At 40.0% G+C, this 19,276-nt stretch overlaps 1 long non-coding RNA gene across 2 annotated transcripts in view; it reads right to left on the reverse strand.

Moving 5' to 3' along the window:
* Positions 1-726: 726 nt before the first annotated feature.
* The window catches only part of LOC136304930 (uncharacterized), a 53,932-nt gene continuing 35,382 nt past the window's right edge, over positions 727-19,276 (reverse strand). Inside the window, exons 1-3 of one of the 2 annotated variants that reach the window (XR_010724892.1) lie at positions 6,114-6,228; positions 5,775-5,875; positions 727-5,677 (exon numbers count right to left, since the gene is read on the reverse strand). This is a non-coding gene — a long non-coding RNA (uncharacterized lncRNA). Of the gene's footprint in view, positions 5,678-5,774; positions 5,876-6,113; positions 6,229-19,276 lie in introns of those variants that run through there. The other variant, XR_010724893.1, reaches the window with a different exon arrangement.

The following is a 19,276-nucleotide window of genomic DNA, read 5'->3' on the forward strand; positions in this document are numbered from 1 at the left end:
TTTCTAAGTTTTCCAGCTTCTTTTAGTAGAATTCCTCTCACCTCCTTTTATGTGTCTGCCTAAGCTAAAAGCAATCTGTTCTAGACAGGTACTCTTTGGCAATTTAGGCACCCTTTGTGGGAAAGGAGTGAAGCAAATACTGTGGTGAGATTGTGCTGACCTATTTACACCAGATACTAGGAGTGTCTGCTTCCCTCTATTACTGCAAAAAGAAAGTTGGAGTGATTGGTTCATGATGTCTATATTTGGTCAGTCGAATTCTAACCTTTATTTGCAGGTACTAAGTGTTTAAGCTTTGACTGAGAATAAGGGATACTTGGCAGTTTTCTGGTGGGAAAAGTGGTGTTGTCATAGTCAGCAGGAATAGATTTTAATTGATCCTACTACAGCATAGTCCTGGTGTTTAGTGTCCTGAGAACCCCACATTTTTGAAAGGGAAAAAGGTATCTCTTCACTGAAAGTGCAAGAGAAAAAAACTTTCAGTACTGCATCTTAGGTCCTGACTAAAATCCCAAATTTGAGCATTCGTCTGCTGACCCTTTTGAAAGTGACCCAAGCTTTGCTGGACCCACCCTATCTGCAATAACTGAGCTTGGTTTAATTCAACTAAACATGTTTAGGTGATGACAACACTGTGTTCAAAACAGGACACAAACTTATCAAACATATTGCAGTTATCATCATTTTTAAAAACACATTTTCAAAGTCTGGATATTTCTTCCCCCTATTATTATAAGTGTATGCATTTTACTGAAGTAGCAGTAACTTGCTTTCCCTTATCTTAACTGTAAATGACCCTATTCATTAGTAGCTAAAATTGTCCTCCCCAGAGTCCACTGGCTTCAGCAGAATTACAACTTGCATGATTTTAGCTGATAGACTCTACTGCAGATACATAACCTAAAGAAGTAACATATTTCTGGCAATGCATGATAAAAGAAGCACTTGACAAAGGTCAGTTTTTCAGATGTCTTGTGAAAAATCTCATTAAGTACTGTCTTCTAATAGGTCCTCTTCTTCTGCCTCAGTGTTTGTACCAATTGTCTTGAGTTTCTGATTGAAGTTTGGCATCTCAGTGACTTTTTTAACAAGTTAGAAGGTTCCAGTATAATTAAAATAACCTCAAAGTCAAATTTAGCAGGTGAGAATTTTGATAAAACTCTTTGAATTAACTCTACTGTATGAAAGTAAAACAATCTTTAAATTATCAGTCCTTCTGAATGTAGCTAAGGCTGCTAAGATTTGAGTGAGTGTCAGGCAAATTCCTAAATATTTGAACAAAAAAGCCCTGCTGAAGCAATTATTCTGTGTTAATGGGAACTGTGCCAAAATGAAACCCTTCTGCAAGTAGGGCCTATCTTCTTTCCAGCTTTCCATTTTAAGTCATAACTTTTGTCTGCCATCATGACTTCCTGTTAAGCTGCTGTTAGAAGTCTAGGTCAGTGCATATGTTAAAAGAGTACAGGTACAGAGATCAGTAATAAAAGTAGGTGATCCAAAAGTTGTGATGAACTCTAGCTCAGTGCTGAGGCAAAACTTACCACTACCAGCATTGTTGCTGCCTACAAACTCCAGAAACTGAAAAAGCTGAGCCACTACAAATAAGGAAATGTTAATATTTATGTAGTGACATTTTGTTTGACCATCAAGCCAGTTTTCAGCTGACAGACATAAATTTAAAAGATGGACAGCAATTAAAACAAATGAAATTTAACTGTGTATTAGATATGAATCAGTTACAGAGTGAGATGACAAACTCATTCTCTGTCCTGCTGGAAGCGCTTCTACAGGGAAGCAGAATACTCCAAGACCTTGAGGTTTCTTTCAGAGCACATTTGCTTTCCTTACAATCCACAGCAATATGCGAGCTTAGAAGCTGGCTCTTAAAATCTGCATTACATTCCCCTTTAGGAAGGAGTAAGTTAGAGAGTGTTCATTCATGTTTTAGAAGAGTCTGTGTGCCTGTTTTCTGATCTTGTACTTGTTCAGGATGCTTGATCCCAGATCCCAGGATTACAGAGATCCCTGCAACCTCTGCTGCATTGCAAAGGTCCTGGATTAAGGTGGCTGCCAGGAGGCTGAGCAGGAAGGAACAAAGCAGCTCCAAAGAGCTAAGGCTGAGTTCCATGGAGCACTGCAGGGGTTGAAGTCACTGGCATCCTATCTGCTCATGTACAGAAGGACTTGTGTCATGTGAACTTTTGGACAGCACAAGCCTGCAGAATGCTCTTACCCTCTTCAATAAACTTCAATCACTTGTGTTGTACTGAACAGAGCAGGAAAGCCCTGCAAATTTGAAACCTAAAAGTAACCCCAGATAAAGTTGGGACAGCTGAATGTCTGATGAGTGCCCCACTGGAGGAATCACTCTGCGTGTATTCTTGTGGAGCCACAGAGAGTATCTCCCAAGACACCAAAGAAAAAAAGTATGGAGTCCATTCAAAGGCAAGTAGATGGTAAATGTTTACATGGATTACAAAAGATGAGGTAGCCTACCAGATGTTGGAAGATGCAAGTACTTAATCCATGGGAGGAAAAGTAATGCAGGAATATCTCATGCTTCTGGAAAACTGCTGTCTGTGTATTCCAAGGACAGAGACTTCACAAGCCAACTGCTGGCCACTGACCCAGCTTCAGTGTCAGCCTTATTGAGGGGTATGAAATATAGGAACAGTCTACCCATATGCTGGTAATTTAAATGATAGATGCTGATAAGTACTTTTTTCCTTCCTGCCTGAGCTTTACTCAAAGTCTTCCATTAAAATATACAATTGAGTACCTAGACAGTTGCATTTTGATTTGCATCTATTGCCAACCCAATATATCTTTCAGATAAGCCTTTCATGCATTGCTTTTAATAATAATGTCTTAAATTAAAAGGCTGCTTCCATCAGCATAATGAATCAAGATAGCCAAGAAAATAGCTATGTGCCTGAGAAGAGAAATTCATTAAAGTAAGAAAAAAAATCCATGAAACAGGGTTGATAATGAGAAAAATATTGAGCCTCAAAGATGACAATACTGAAAGAAGAGACTGCATTTAGGGCTTACTTACTGCATGGAAAGGGCTGTTTTCTCTTTCCAGAGATCTTGCCTCTTTTTTTTAAAATTCTGACAAATCGCATAAAATTTTGGCAACTCGGTTACTTTTAAATTGCCATAGGCATATGGGAGTTTACTAGCACAAAACCTGTGCCTGATAGTGATATCCGGGATAATCCTCTATGCTACTTATGTAAGTGTTAGTTTTAATGATTTCCCTTCTTCTAATACTGAGAAACATACAACTTAATAATGACACCAAAGCTGCTCAAAGAAAGCAATTTATTGTAATCAAGAGATGCTTTCTAATTACCCTCCTGGTATCTATTTAAGTTGCAGCTTGTGCTGCTTATATTTATCTTAGAAATGCGTTGTCCTTATAAAGCCCTTTTTTTAGAAGAAATACTCGAAAAGGTGCTGAAAAATATTTTTACCTTCCCCAGAGTACAAGGAAATTGCATAGTGAGTGCTAATGAAGCACGTGCTTGCCTTTAAATTGCATTCCCTCTTCCTCTCCCTCCCATCTTTATTTCTTATCTTCAGCCAGCCAAGGCAACGTTAAACAAGAAAAAATCTGACTCCTCTCTGCCTGTCTGCTGAGCTGTGCTGCTCCTGGCAGGCTGTGGGCAGCCAGGAACACACAGAGGGTTTACAGGAGGAGCTGAAACCCTGCACACATCCAGCCTCAGACAGGTGCTATAAACCTGCTCTCTGCTTCCCGTGACTCTGTAAAGACAAGAGGTTCTGCCTGGGACAGAACAGCCCTTTGCTGCTGGAGCACAGATGGTATGAAAGTGTTTTGTGTGGCACAAGGTGTTAGAAAATGTTTGGCTCACTAACATGTGCTGTCAAGACCTGTTTTCTTCAAGCTGCCAGCCTGTCATTGTCTTTTGGAAAGCAGCATGCAGCCAGGAAAACCATTTCCATCAGAAACAGAAGCCCTGTTTATACTTTGGTTTCATTTTATCCTACCAGGTAATTTCTTTCTCTAATGTCACCACAGGTATTATAGTAGAATTAAGGAACAGGCAAAATTTCTCTCTTATTGCATAAAACACAGTAACTAGAAGACAGAAAATAGGTTTTAAAAATGACAAGAATAAAGGAAAAAGAAGCTTTCAAACCAAGCATTCCCCACACCTGAATCTTCTGAACTTTCCAGATACAGTATAAAAGTCTTCCTTTTCTCTATTAAGTGTACAGATGACAGTTGGAGGAATTCCTGGCCAAGGTAAAAGCCAAATTAGAAGTGTAAAATAATAAAAGTCTGGGACTTTTCTTTCTGTATATATTCTTCATGGCAGCAGCAAAGGCTTGTAAGGGCTGAAACTGGCCCCTGTTCTGACCTATTTTTCACTAAAATCTGTATGTTTCATTAACAGTACGGTGAACCAACTGGGTGACTTTAGTCCATTTTACAGCTGCCCAGTGACATTTTTCAGTTGTTCTATTATTACAAATGCAGCAACCTTGTCTTTATCTCTCACTGCAAGACTTTTAAAGTGCAATTTGCTGTATCTTTCAGAGTTTGGACACAATCCTGAGATGGTAAGGGTCAGAACTTGTGTAGATATAGATGTGGGTAAGGAGAGCTGAACATGGGAAAACATCTGCCTTAAGGGCCTTTTTCTTCCTCTAGCCAAAAAAAGAAAAAAAAAAAAAAAAGCAATGTGATTGAGTACCTTAGGAAGTCTCTGATTGTCAAATGGTGGCACATGACTCTACTCTGTCTCAACATGTGGAATTTTCAGGTTCACTTATGAGCAGTCATATTTCAGGTTCATTTGCTCAGGCAATTAAATGACTCCTGAAGATTTAGTTTGTTTCTTTTTACTTTATCGTTCATGTCTCAGTGTTAAATGACATTTTTTTCTCCTGATACTGTTGCAGGAAGTTTTACTCTTCTGCTTTTAAACATTTTTGTATTCAAACAGATTGTCCTTTCTCAATTGTTGTCAATGAAACAAGGATTTTGGGATTTCATCTTTGTTATAAAAATCTACAATTAGGCCATGGAAAAAAAATCATTTGGTAAAACTGCACAAGGCAAAACCAGAAATGAAATCAATCATATAGTGGCTAATGAAAAAATTGAGAAAAGTCTTCTCACAAAATATCTTCGTGCTGCTGGGCTTTTCATCTTCAAAATGTCTTGCAAAGGTTAAGTCTTAAAATATATCTGTGCAATGAAGCGTTATATTGGCACCATTGTTTTTTTCCCCTCAGTTAAAGTAGGTGTTGAGTGTTTAAATGTCCAGGGCTGTGAAGAAGGTCGCTCAGATCTAGGACTGCAGACTAAGCTGCTTCTGCAGTGGCTGAATTTCTCAGACTGGGCTGGACATTCTTCATTTGTTCAGTCATCCTCCTGTCAGCCACTGCTCTCCTTTTCTCAACTGTTTGTCCTCTTTGACATCTTTTCCTGGCTGGTCTGCAGCTTTCCACTGCACTGAGTGGAAAGATTGCCCCATTAAGCCTTCAATAACCCCACAGGTCAACCCTCACTTGGCTGTGTTTCCCTGCTCCCACTTGAGGCTTTTTGCAGTGCAGACTTTTCTCTCCTCTTGTACTGCTTTAAGGAAAGGTCAGTCAGGCAGAGGTCAGCAAAACTCTGTATCCAACCTGCTCTGCAGAGTCCCTATGGAAGATTCAACCAAATGAATCTGATCTCTAAAGCAGGTACATCACAAACACATGTATAAACTCTGTGTGTGTGAGGGTAAAAAGCAACTCACCATCTCCTGCGTCAGGAATCACCTTGGAAAAGCTGCCTCTGGGAATAGGACTGGTAATAGGAATTAAATCAGCCTTAGCAACGCTGGATATCGCCAAAAACCTGCAAGAAAGCAAAAAAACCAGAATATAGGCTCTGTAAGTGACAGTGAATGATGTCCACTTCAGAGGAAGGAAGAGATTTTTCAGAAAGGCCTAAACTCTAATTTTCAGGATCTCTTCAAGTAACTGGGAATGATTGTTTAAAAGCTTGGAGTCCAATGCCAGGAACTCGCCCTGCTCAGAATTCACAGAAGAGCATAGCTGGTGATGACAGAAATACTTTATAAGGAACTAATGACCAGCAAGGGCCTTGCAGGATTGGACACTCCAGAAATCGACTCCACTTGAGGAGCTCAAGAAATCGAAAGGCCTGACTTGTACTTTCCAGAAGATAAATGACCAGTTAAAGGAAAGGGGGAAGGAAGCCTGTGCTGTTTAGCCAAACCAGCAGTTTTATTGTGTCTCAGGCTTTTAGCACCCGAGTGCTTCTGTCAGGTGCTAATTGTCAATTCCCACCGACTGCAGCAGGAGCCCTGAGCCCTTGGCATTTTGCAGCATTAACCTGCTGTTATTAAGCTAAAGAGATAAACATGCCAGAGTATGTGATGTTTGAACTGCAAGGCATTGTTTCTTGCATTCTCCCAACTTTAATATCTGTTTTTTTGCAGTTACCAGTGTCTCACAGCAAGTGACTGCCTAAAGAGGAAACCTAATGCAAAAGAATATGCACTGTGAAAAGTCTGCACTGTGAAGTGCAGAAATATATCATTCTACCAAGAGTAGGCTGATTTAATTTTAAATATAAAATCTTTAAATAGCTAATGTGCTTAAAATGTAGAAAATCAGATAACAAAAGCAGTTCTTGTTTCAAAGGAGAACAGCAGTCAGTGAGAAAAATGAATAAAAAGAAGAAAAGGTGACAAAAGAAATAAGGAACTATCATTGATTTCCTGGGAAAAAAAAGGGATAAAACCTCATAATTTTTCACACACTATCAAATAACATGGTAATTTATCCAGAATATAATTCTGCTAACATTTGGCTGTTACTTGGTATCATACGAGTTCTTACAGCTCAGAGTGTTCTGGGACAGGTTTTGAGGGTGGTTACAGACCTGTTTGTTGGCATTATGGCCAGCATCCCTGGAGGTATTCAAGAAATGACTGGATGTGGCACTTAGTGCTGTGGTTTAGTTGAAAAGGCGGTGCTTGGTTAAGGGTTGGATTTGATGATCTTGGAGTTCTTTTCCAGCCTTACTGATCCTATGATTCTGTGGCCTAGGCTAAGATACTAGCTGATGTGGCTTCTTGAGGTTGTCAGTGCAACTTTGGGAAGTTCTGGTTTCATTAGTGCTAAAGGAAGGGTGAGAGCACCCAGCGAAATCATGAGCTACAACGTCAGTGCTGCATGTGTTGCAAAAACTTGGAAAAGTAGAAGCTTTTATACTTTTGTACCCATGCCACTGGTAGACGCAAGACATTTTTCAAAAATTAAGTCTCCTGCTTAGTACAGAACATTAACCTTCAAAATGTAACTTATTGGCAGTAATAATAGAGTTTAAAAAGTAAAATGAGTGCCTGTGCTCTGTTTTTCCCTGCTCTCCTTTGTAATTCAGATTTCTCTCTCTCTAGCCAAGGCCAAAAAGGACAGAAGGCAGAGGGGCCAGCATGACCTACTGTGGGAATATGCAGCACACAGGACATAATGATCTACTTTGCTGTATCTCGTTAAGCATCCATCAGAGGACCATCAGTTACTGATCAAGGCAGAGGCAGAGTGACCCTTTTGTCTCGTTTTGTTTGGAAGTTGTTGGTGTAACCATTGACTCCATCCTTTTCTATCAACACACTCCTTCAGATGTATCAAGACTGTGTTCTGAATGAGCCTGCAGGAGTGCACAAGAGCTGGTATGATTTTAGGGTGATCTTTAAATTCTCAGAAGGATTTCCATCTGAAGGGGTGGATGGAGAGGAAGTTGGCTTTTGTTTGAGATCTTGCACCTTCATTCCCAGGTAAGAAATTTTTAGTGTCAGAACTTCTAGGCAGCACCTAAACACCTCAGAGATTTTTTTTTGCTTTTCTAAACAAATAAGAAGTCTCTGTTTCTTCACGAACATAAGGTCTTTTTTGTACATGCCTTACCCCTGAAGTCTATCCTTTTCCCTTTCTCTTCTCTTTCAGCTTCTGCATCTTTACATTCTCATTTTCATCTCAAATGTGTTTTACAAGAACATATCTCTTTGCATTCAGGCCATCTCCAGTTGCATTCTCTATTTCTCTACTGGTCCTCTAATGCAAAAAGAAATATTTCTGACATGCATGTGCTTACACAGTCAAGAATTTCATTGTTGGCACTGCCATCCAATGACTTCATTCCTGTCTGAATGGGGAGAATGATCTCTGAAGGGGATCAGGAGGCCCCCTGGGTGCTTAGATCACTATTTGCTCCCTGTTATCTTGTTTGGAGTGCTGCCAGCCACTCTTGTGCAGGGAGATTGGCAAGCTGCCTACAAGCTCTTGTGAAGACCTTCTCTGGATGGGAAGGATGTGAGAGTCCTTGTTGATGATGCAGCTGTATGGATGGAGCTGTTTTACCTCTTCATTTATCATTATCATTATAATCTCATTACCATTACTGCATCATTTTCAGTTCAATTAAAATGTAAGTACCCCAGACCTAGGGGATCAGCACAGGAACTGAACAGACATCTCCAAGATGAATCTTACATAGCTGGCAAGCAATGTTCATATGGAATTATGCTTTCTTTTAAGTTTCTAAGATCATCTGAAAAAAACCAGGTAATATTCAATGAGTGAAGTGAGGCTGGGTTTAAAGTAGTGATTCCTGTAAGTTGAGGACAGAGAAGAAGACATTACAAAACTGCAGAAATAAGGATTTCTGGAACTATTGACAAGCAATTTACAATTAGAGTAATTTTTGTTATGGTAGAACATCCCCACATAAGCAAAAACAATGGAGAATTACCCCAAGTCCTATGAACTCTCTGTTTTGTTTAATAAACAGAAGCCGAACTTTTAAAAGATTTGCAGTTGTTTTGTACATATGATGACTTAATATTTCTGAACGAAACCCAAGCTTCTTTTTACCCAGTATAAAATCATTTCACATCTGCTCAAAATCCCGGAAGTGTCAGTTTCTGTGTGGCAGCAACTTCCTCTAGGAAGGTAGTCCAGCAGAAGTAATTCTGGACCTACTTCCATGTCTAAAACACATTTATTGTTTCCATTGCTTCTCAAGCCTCAGGTCCTCCTTCAAGCCTGAATATTTATTATGTAAGTTGAAGTCTGCCAGTAACCAAAACCCAGAACTATCAATTCCAGCCCTCCTTTCTTAGCAAAAACATTGATATTATGAGGGCTTTGGTCTTGTGAAACACAATAGGAAAACTCCTGTGAAATGTCTGGAAGGAAAGATTTTTTTGTGGTCAAAAATAGCATCTGCAATAATTCCATGAGAAAAATAAGGGTGACTTTCTTACTGTGTGGAGGATGTTAAATAAGACTTTTTAAAATTGCACCTTTTTCTAGGGTAATTATGGAAGAAAAACAGCTTTCCATAAATCTAGCAGCTGTTTTAAAAGCTCAGCTGGCAGCATCATTTCCTATCATGCAGAAGACCTAAGTTCAAGATCACACACAGATTTTTGTCTTCTCAAAAGGCAGCAGGAAGTGAAGGTGGCATAAAGAAAATTACAATCTTACTGTAAAGGCAAACAGAAATCTCTCTGAGAGCTGAGTTTGTGTTTCCTGCACAAAAATAGCAAGGAGTTAGAAGGAGAAAATACTCCCTAGAATGGCTTGACATCCATAGCTGGATGAGAATTCTCTTTTTCTTTAAATTTATAGTGGCTGCATTGGATGTTCCAGAAAATGATGGATCAGTACAGTCCTATAAATCCCAAACACATATGTGGTATATCTTTTCAGAAATAACTTACAAAACAGCCTTCCAGAGGAGAAGGAGTCTGCAATAATGACAGCACACTGACAGTGCAATAAAGAGGAATTCATTATTTGGGCTGCAGGGGTTGACAATGTCCAGAGGGCAAATGCATGAAATAAGAAGAAAGAGCTGATGCTCAAATGTCAAAAACTCTCTGACACAAGTGAAAAAAAGAGAAATGTGTTCAAAATGTATTTCCTCTGTATAGGAATGATGGTAATGATGATAATAATAACAATATTAATAACAGCATTTATCTGAGCACGATAAATATTGCTGAGGGTGAAGCAAAATGACATCATCTGTGTATAAATAAATTCTCCCTTTCCAGTGTTCATGGCCATGAAATTCAAAGAAACCTTCACAATCTAGAAAGTGGCAGCAAAATGAAGAGTTAAATACATAGGATGGTTGGTTTTGTGAGTAATTCTTGCTGACAGTTTTTAAGCTACTGTTCCAGAAACAAATCTGATTGTTATCATCATTGCTTTTATTACCTAAAGAGAATAATACCTACTCACAAGTGCAACTACTGCAGTATGAAATTTTGCAGGCATAAACTGCACCCTCAAACAAGATCTCGATCCCACAAAGGAACACCAATAAGCTGGGCAAAAGCCCAGTTGTTTTTCTGGAGTTATTTAGTTCTAAACAAACTTTCCTTGCTGTCTGTCTGTTTTTTATTTTTAGTTCCTCCTCCTTTGGTACTGAATGCTTTTGTAAGAAGGAAGGATTCTTCCGTATTTTCCTTCCCCTGACATTTCCCATATGAAGTTACAATCCTCTGATGGCACGTATGAAGAGGATTAGAAACATGTCATCACTAATTGCAGATGAGGATTTAAGGCAGGGCTGGGCAGGAGAAGCACAAAGATGAGATTGCCTGGCCTGTCTTGATTAGACTGTGGATGCTTTGTGCCTACCTCTGCTGCTCCAGGAAGTTCGTCTGCCTCCCACATCTGTCCTCATCATATGGCAAGGGAAAATTGTTGGTTGTTGAACAGGATGAAAGTCTGATTTCTTTATTGTTCCTAAAGACCCATTTCTGCCACGAGGACTACATAAAGTTAGTTGGCTCATAAAGCACAAGGGAGCGTGAAGTTGGAAAGACAAATCACTTCAGCTCTCCCCCACCCAAAAAAAAAAAAAAGGGCCAGATTATACTTGTGGGATTGTTTCTTTCTCCTCAACAAATTTTTGTTGTTTGTATTAAACTGCAAAATGAATACTGTCACTGTATCCTCACATACACCACACAAGCGTGGAAGTAGCAATGGCTGAGCAAGCCCTCACCATCTGTGAGCATTTCCACTGCTTAATGTCAAACTTGTACCAGCTTGGCTAATAAGGTTAAGGAATTACATAACTTAAGTGGAATTACAACAAAATTATGTCAGAGTGTGTTCCCCTCTCTTTTGCTTCGGGATGAATCAATTATGAAACATAAATCAAAGAAATGGATACAATATTTATAACCATTTAGGCTCCCAGGCATTGATTAACCATGACTGAAGAGAAGTTTTTCTCATGGAAATGAATGTTGTATCATAAAGAACCCGTAAGTTCCCATCTAGGGCTGTGAACTACTTGGAAGGACACTTTGCTCTGGCCCTAGCATTCTTTGAAAGGTTGAAGTCTGAGGAGGTAAGACACGATAAGGAAGGCCAAGTAGTCAGGGTTGCTTTACACTCTTCTGTATGGATCATTCCTCAGTGACTCACATAAGTAGAGGAATTTAATGAAAATGCCCCTTTGTCTACTTTATAAAACGATTCTACATTCTTCAGGCCTTGCACAAGGTCAAAAGTGACTCGAGTTCCAACAAGTGGTAAAGCTGAGCCAGAGTGAATTGAATTATCTTGACTTGTTATGGAAACAACAGTTTTGGCACAATTTTTGGGACTTGTCTGTCAAACCTTGACGTATCGGGAAACTGAAAAGGATGATTTCTGGATTAAGACTGAAAATGAAGCCTGAATTTCACTTTCAAGGGGAAAGTATGTTTATTTTAATTAATAAAGAAATATGCAGTAAAACTACCTCCTTCTCTGCCAACGAAGTTATAACCACAATTCCACATCTCTGTCTGTCTCCCCCATGACAAATATTGGACTCTCATTTTGGGGATTAAAATATCATTTTCAAAGTCATTTGAAGAACAATCTGTGGCTTAAGGAAATAATGAAATGCCTCAGTCTTCTCAGAATTAAAGGCAAGTAACATTTTTAGCTGTATTAATAGACTTGTTGATGTAACCTGCTGGTTCTTGGTCATCTAAGTTTATGATGTACACCACTATCTCTCTGTGAAAGCTGTGTTGATAAAATGGATTCATTTTCTTGTCATTTAATCACTCAATCAGAGCACTTCTAGTGAGGAAAAACAGGGATTAACAGACAGAGGACCAAGTATAGGATTAAAAGAATGTGTATGCTGTTTCTGGACTGGTATAGCAGATTGTGCTGTCTCTTTCACAGACAAATGTCTTACAAACCAAAAGGTCTTGTCTCTAGAGCAGGCAGCCCTTCAGTCCTATGTAATGTTCTTTTAGCAAAGTTATCGCATGGCTCAAACTTTCCTGAAACAGTCACTCTCTTTTAAAGTATAGCTATTGGTGATGCAAGATTTAAAAGAGACAAAGTTCTTGGGAAACAAAAGGGAATCTTGCCATAAGCTTTATCAGTGGCTTGGCAACCCTTTGGGACACAGACAGCTTTGGTGTTGGTTCATCTTTACTCTCAGACTTTGGGGTTCTGGACACCACACTGGCTTACAGAGACATGTTGAGACTATTTAACTCCTTTCTTCCTGATGCAGGTGCTGCTGCTGGAAGAGCTTTTGGGGAAGAGTTCTAGTTGTGGAACACAAAAATGGTGATGGATACAGCAGGGGGCCACTAAAGCTACTGATTATGTTTTTCTTCCAGAGAAGGCCTGTAGGCCTAACATAAATGTTTATATTATCCTTCACTGCTACTGTCAATTAAAATCAATTTAAGAATCTCAGCTTTTACTCAATATTTTCAAAACTGGCTGGTGTTTGTGAGGCCCTGATGAATACAACTCCAAAGGATGCTGCTGTCGGAGGTACTTTTTGAAACAGATGTGTTTAATGGTGATGTGCAAAGAATTGATCTCCATTCTGCTGAATTACATTTTGTTTCAGCACTCCAAACTTTAAGCCATATCCAAAAGCTGGGTCAGTTTAGGAAAATTCACTGGCAGCCTGGCTGAGTGAACATCTCAAGTACATCATTTTAATATGTAGTAATAAATCACTTCTAACTTTCTGCCCGTAGAGTGTTTTTGTTGATGTGTTTGAGAGCATTGTAGAGAGGTTTGTAAATAAATGAGGAAAAAGTAGGAATTCTTTTATGAAAAAAAATCAATTATTAATGCCATTGAAATAAAAGAATTTTGAAAATGCTGTGCACTCTTTATTTTGGCTTTGTACCTGAAAGTCGCACAAAAGTAATTACATTTCTCTTTAAAAGACAGTGGAGGGAGAAATGACCAGCTTTCCTTTACATTGGAGGTTAAAAAAAAAAAAAATTATCTAATAGAGAGACCACAGATTAAGGTAAAGATGTCTAGATTTTTCTACAACATTTTCAGGGGCAAGCTCTCTGAAGTCTTTTGCCGAATCGTGCACTAAACTGTATCCATTAAAAGTCCCCACACTTCACAGTAGGGTTTAGTTTTACAACGATGTGTTAGGGCTTGAAAATCACACAGTTCAGCTTCTAGTACCAAATGTAGAAAATGCCCTTCTCTACCTTGTCCTTTCCCAGCCCAGGGTGGCCAGTTCAGCGTTCTGCCTGCTTTTGATTAAAGGTGAGGTACCACTATCATCCAGCATGGTAATTACTGTATTCCAGTGTCAGTCACAGACCATTGCTGCTATTATTTATTCTCAGACAAAAACATTCATTCACCCCTCTCCAACTACAGGATGCAAATTCTTAATTGCTCGACTTTTGCTGCGAGTGAAACTGCTTTATTTTTCATTTGCTCCAGTTGCTGAGGTAGCTGCACTATCTGTTGCCCATTCTCTGTGGAAAGATTTGAAATTTGCCAGTGCTCTCTCTCACTATGGATCAGAAACCAGATAAGTTTTCAGTGTTAAGGGTGGTCACTTGCACCTCGTCCAGTTTCTCCAGGCTTAAATGAATGTGCACATTAGTCAGATCACGCTTCCTCGTGGAGTTGGTGAGGGTATCTGTGCCTATATTGGCAAATTCCAAGAGAAAAGGGATGATAGACTAAGAAGTTCATTAAATAAGGGGTTTTTTGTGAAAAAGGTTTACTTCATTTTGTACAAAACCAGAAGCTAATATGGAGCAGAAGTCTACACATAAGCAAAAACCCTGAAATAGCCTCCAGCCCCACAACTTTTTCTCCCAGAAGTGTTTAATGTGGGAAAGAGCTGAGTGCACAAAGCCATACCATCGCGAGCTAGTGAGTCACCGCCTTCAATCTGCGCTTCCTTGCTTCAGGCTGGCGTATTTGCAGCTGAACTTTCTAGGCTTGCCAGTTCTCTGGAGAAGATGTATATTACAGAAAAGTTGGAAATTTTCAAGATACAGTTCATCAATTCACCATGTATAGCACTGCTGAGAAACCAAGCATCTAACAATAAGGAAAGGGAAGAGAGAGGGGGAGATACTGATCTGAGTACAAGACCTGCAGAAGTGCTTTCAGCTTGTTAGAAAATTTTAGGACCTCAAACTTTTTAGTATTTAAGTACCTGCCTTGAAGAAGCTGTAGGTAGCAACCATGGGTGAAAGTGCTTTTTTAAATGAGTGAGTAAATCTGTTCCTTTCTTAATGGAAAAATCCACATGATCTGTCAAGGAGTAGATCTTCTTCAAAGCAGACAAATACCAATGATATGACATTTCCTGCCTGTCCTACAAAAGAATAGGACATTCAGTAGAATCCTAGAATGGCTTGGGTTCCTTAAAGATCATCGTGTTCCAACCCCCCTGCCAGGGGCAAGGTCAGAGAGTAAGGAAGGAGAGGTCAGAGATGTACAAGGGGCTGGAATGAGGTGTGCAGTGGAGGGGATAAAGGTAGAGAAAGCTGCTGCAACTAACCATACTTGAAACAGGATCTTTCACTCCATTCCAGCAAACAGAAAACAAGTTTTTCATTGTCCTCAGCATCCCTTTACATTGCAAATGACAAGAATGTACACTTAGAAGAAAGATCAGTCTTCAAAATCTGAACATTTTAAAATGGAAAAATGCTATTGATTTTAAGTACACGGTGTTTGTGCAGAAGATGAGATAACCAATTTTATACTGAAAATATGGAAGTGCCCACAGAGCATTTTTTGGGGGAGTAATAGGATACTTTCTTTTATATTCCTATGAGAAGTCTATTGTGCTTTCTCCACCATAAATTTTTCACTATTGTTTATGGACAGTTCAAGAATTTGAAACCAAGATTTGATGCTGCAAAATTTCAGATAAAGGCCTTGAGGTAAGGAGGACATAAGCAGAACATCTCAGAGTTTCATATTCAGATTCCCTCAGAGAAAAAAAAAACCACATCTTTAAGAAAGCAGGATGTATAATGAAAAGGCAGAGAAGTGTTTCGTCTCATTATTTTCCTGTCCTAAACCTCAGGCTCATATCTTCCCCCTTGGCTTCTGAAGACAGGACTGCTTACTTGTCAATCATGAGTAATGCTTTCCTTTCCTAAACACCCTTCTCTCCACCTCTTAAAATAGTTCCCAATGTTGGAGCAAGGTACAACCTCAGCCAGAAGTGGTGAGGTCGAACCAAATGTCTCATTATCCTGATGGAGAGTTAAGGCAGAGCTGCAAGCTCAGCTAGCCGGGAGGAAAATTGTCTTAAAATATCAAATCCTCTAAGCAAGGAGACTGAAACAGGAAAGATCCCAGGGTTTTTAGATAGACCCTGTTGTTTGAAGCCTCTCTTAGCCAATGTGGCACCTGTCAAGACTTGAACACCTGGCTGTGTGTTTACAGAGATGAGTGAGCTGATAGTCGCCTTTGTTGTATCTCACTTTATGTGATGCAGAGGAGGTCTGGCACTGGCTCCAGGGTGACTCCTGTGGAGACTGTGACTGCCCCAAAAATGCCCCTAGCAGCTGCTACCATCTCCGTCTCTGGCAGCATCTGATCCGCTTGTGGAAGTAGGCTTGGAAAAATGCGCCCGTGGCTGCTCTTCTTTGCCTGGGAAAGAATGACTTGAGCCAAGGTTCTCTTCCGCCCTACTGGGCTTTTTCTCAGGCTACTTTGCCAGGGCAGGAGACACAAGAAAGAGGGCACAGCAATGGCACAGGGTTGGACAAGAAAGGGGAATTCTTATAGCCCTCAGCTTAATCGTAACCTTTGGGGTCTGGAGGATTCCACGGAAGAAAAGTTTGGATGAGCACCTCTGGAGATGAGGCAAATGGCTCATAACTAGCCATGGCTTGCATGGATGTGGTTAATGCTGGTATTGTGTTTATGATTTGTGCTCAAAGAGCCTAAGGGGTTTAGATTTACACCTAAATACCACAGGACCCACGTGGCTTGTTGAGGAGATAGGATTTCTGTTGTGGGAAAGGTCTCTGCCAGTGACTAATACTTGGTTTAGTAGTGGGGATGGAAACAGCTGAGACAGAACATGCTCAAGGTGTGTCAGTGATGGAGACACAGTTGAAATCTTTGTTTCCAAGGATAAGGGTCTGGTCTGGCCAAGATTTGGGAAGGGGAGTCAGAGGGCAGGATAGTGGTAGAGCAGGGAGGAAGGTGAGGTGGGGAGAGTCACATTTGCTGCTCTGGCTGTTTTACAGGAAACAGGAGGGAGGAGAGTGACTTCCTGCACACTGAGACTTGGAACTTCAGGGCAGCCAAATGGAATATGTGGGGCTCCAGCACTGGCAGACTTGAACAAATAATTTGCAAAGCCTACATAGAGAATGCCTATAGCTGATGCTGATCTGAAGACTAAGATTTATGTTGGTTGGTTCAGGACCTTTAGGACTTCTGCTGACAAAACCCACTACCATATGAGTGCTTTGGAAAGAGGAAGATGTTGCTAAACTCTGGTGAAGGCTGCATTTCAGGCAAAGGTTACATTTAAGGAGCTTGGCAATGAGAATTCAAAATTTATGTTTATTTTTCCCTCCGAAAATATTTGCTTGGCAGGTTAAGGGAAGGAATTATGATAAAATATTTTTATATTTTTAATATATATATTTAATATTTTTATATTGTGTGTCTTAAAATTTCTGGATATCGGTCCTCGTCATTCACAAGCACAGGAATAGCATGTTAAAACAATATCAGCTACTGTAGATCATGAAGAAAATATGTAATAGGGTATTAGGTGTATCTATATCTATGTATATATTTGCATATGAGCGAAGGACTGAGATACCAAGAGTCTCCAGCTCTCAATAAAAGCAGAGCTGCTTCTGGATTGGAGGAGCAGGATACTTACTGTGAGGGTGACATGATATTGTCACCTGAAAACTAATTAAGGAAAGAGCAGAATTTAAATAACATTTGGATGCAACAGCAGGAAATAAAATGAACAGGTGTTTAACAAGATTTCTTTTGACTGTTTAACCTCTTTGCTAATGCCAAAAATCTCAAGCTCTGTCAGACTTCCGCTTTACCTCATTTCAGTAGTTGTCCTTTTGGCTATTTCATGACTCAGAGCATTTATTCTGCTGTTAGTTTGTCTCTAGGGATCTGGGTCTCTGCCATTAAGTATTTTTGATCTCCATTGCATGTGTTGTTTTCTCTTCAGGGAGCAGTGGGATTACATGGCTACAAATAAAGCCCAGAACTTGTGACTCTGCTCTGTGGGTTCATGACAGCATCTTGTGGGAGAGATCACTCACAAAACTGGATGGAATTTGTTTCCTAACACCTAGAAACCAGAGAAGGCTTTTCTTTGTGATCACTGTAAAACACAAAAGCATAAATAAGTGTTTTGCAGTGTCTCAGGTATTGCTATAGTCTAGAGGGATATTTGTTTAAGTAGAATAGGTCTCTGACACCCTGCTGAGTGACTGAGATTACATAATACTGAAATCACTTTACATCTCTTAAGAAGCTCCTTGTTTAAATGACCTTCTAGCAATGAGGTCTTTGTCTCTTTTATATTCTGATTTCACACTGTTTCTTGGGTTTAGAAAATGAAAATAAACTCAGGCGATACCTGCTTTTGATGCCTTGGGGAGTCAGGCAATACAGAATCTGAAAAACATGAAAGCTAAAACTTAAGGCATCACTTTAACAGTCACCTTTTAGTGGTATAAGTGTTTATTTCTAGCATGATTTAAAAAAGTTTCTTCCTGAATTTCTTTTGTTCGGTGTTTGAAGTGAAGAAATTGTTAGAAAAGTATCTCTGTAAAAGCATGCTTTCTTTAGGACGGGGTTTCAACAACTTTAGACAATAGACAGAGTCAGTATTTGATGTCAGATTTTACCTGCATGAACTTCCACCCCCGCTCTCCTCCTACACACATTTAGACCTCTACATGGCAGGGACATGCATCTCTAACTCTTTAGGCTCATTTTCAGAAACTGATTCCATTAGCTGCTGCTTCTTTTTGTTTTTTTTTTCCCTTCCACGTTCCTCATTGCCTTCCGCCCAGCATGCAGTCCAACCTGCTGGCTGATGTTCTCCTTCCAGATTAGTGGGTTTGACACTAGAAACTTCTACAAATAAACTGATCTATCTTTTCACCCCGTTCTGTTTATCTGTGAGCTCTCTTTCTCCTGAACCTTGCTCTCCCGTCCCTCTCTCCACAGGAGGGTTGGACTCCCTGTCAGGACACTGAGGCATCAGCACCTGCTGTCACCTCTTGCTTTGAGGGGCTTGGCTGCCCTGGCTCAGGGCTGTGACATTTGCTGTCAGCCCTTTTTTGCTCACTGGATGTTATCTCCAGGGATGATGGTGGCTCAAATTCCTCTACCAAAGATCCTGTTTAATTTCCTTCCCTGTTGTTATCATCAGTTACAATCCGTAGGTTTTCTGGTTTCTTTTCAGTTTCCCTCCTTTTTTTTTGTTTTCTGCTGATAACAGCTGCACCAAAGACACACTTGCAGCATGCAGGGACCACCTTGATCTCCAGGATGTGACTGCTGGAATGGGAAAGAACATTTCTGGGCTGAAGGACCTATCAATAGATGTACCTAGCTCACAACTTCCCACACATTCCCTGGCTTGAACATATTTTTCAACCTTGAAGTTAAAAGTAATCAGCAACACCTGGAAACAGGAGATCCATTGTGCAACACGGTCCAAATTCTTGCAGTGGCATGTCTGAAATCAGTAGTTCATGCTCCATTTCTAAAGTCCTGGGAAGCAGGAAAAGACTCCGGTTAAGTGCAGGATGCAAGAGACTGCCTGTGTCAATGCTGAGAGAAGGGTGGGCTTGAGTGCTTAATCAGGATTCAATCCATTAAGCAGACAGATGCTTTAATGTTTCTCACCCTAGAGAGTTGCTTCCTATACAATACTTCATCTTTT

The sequence above is a fragment of the Chamaea fasciata genome, unplaced genomic scaffold, assembly GCF_029207755.1.
Source record: "Chamaea fasciata isolate MVZ Bird 193981 ecotype frontalis unplaced genomic scaffold, bChaFas1.0.hap1 SCAF_2, whole genome shotgun sequence".
Classification (NCBI taxonomy): Eukaryota; Metazoa; Chordata; class Aves; order Passeriformes; family Sylviidae; genus Chamaea; species Chamaea fasciata.